Source organism: Etheostoma spectabile, chromosome 19 (assembly GCF_008692095.1).
Source record: "Etheostoma spectabile isolate EspeVRDwgs_2016 chromosome 19, UIUC_Espe_1.0, whole genome shotgun sequence".
In the NCBI taxonomy this organism is placed as follows: Eukaryota; Metazoa; Chordata; class Actinopteri; order Perciformes; family Percidae; genus Etheostoma; species Etheostoma spectabile.
This window is the reverse complement of record NC_045751.1, coordinates 11,873,591-11,873,825: the sequence shown is the minus strand read 5'-3', so window position 1 is coordinate 11,873,825 and position 235 is coordinate 11,873,591. Positions and strand designations below refer to the sequence as shown.

Sequence of the window (235 nt, the reverse complement as noted above, 5' to 3'; positions counted from 1 at the left end):
GTGGCCTTGGGGAACATGCACTCCTCTTCAAGGATGGAGAAGATTCCCATGGGCTTGTGAAAGGTGTAAAGACGTAAGTCATTAAGTGATACATGAATTAAAAATTAAGTAAAATTAGATACATAATTACCAATTTGCGTGATTACCTTTTCAATGAGCTCAATGCAAGCAGCCAAATCCATGCCAAAGTCAATGAAGTCCCAGATAATACCCTCCTTCTTGTACTCCTCTTGCT

General features: G+C 39.6%; 2 long non-coding RNA genes across 2 annotated transcripts in view; one reads left to right on the top strand and one right to left on the bottom strand.

Moving 5' to 3' along the window:
• Positions 1-235, top strand: part of LOC116707362 (uncharacterized) — a 16,476-nt gene that overhangs the window by 9,293 nt on the left and 6,948 nt on the right. The window lies entirely within an intron of this gene.
• Positions 3-235, bottom strand: LOC116707354 (uncharacterized). Its single transcript, XR_004336478.1, has 2 exons — positions 147-235; positions 3-53 (listed from the first exon to the last, which is right to left on the bottom strand). It is a non-coding gene; the product is annotated as an uncharacterized LOC116707354 (long non-coding RNA).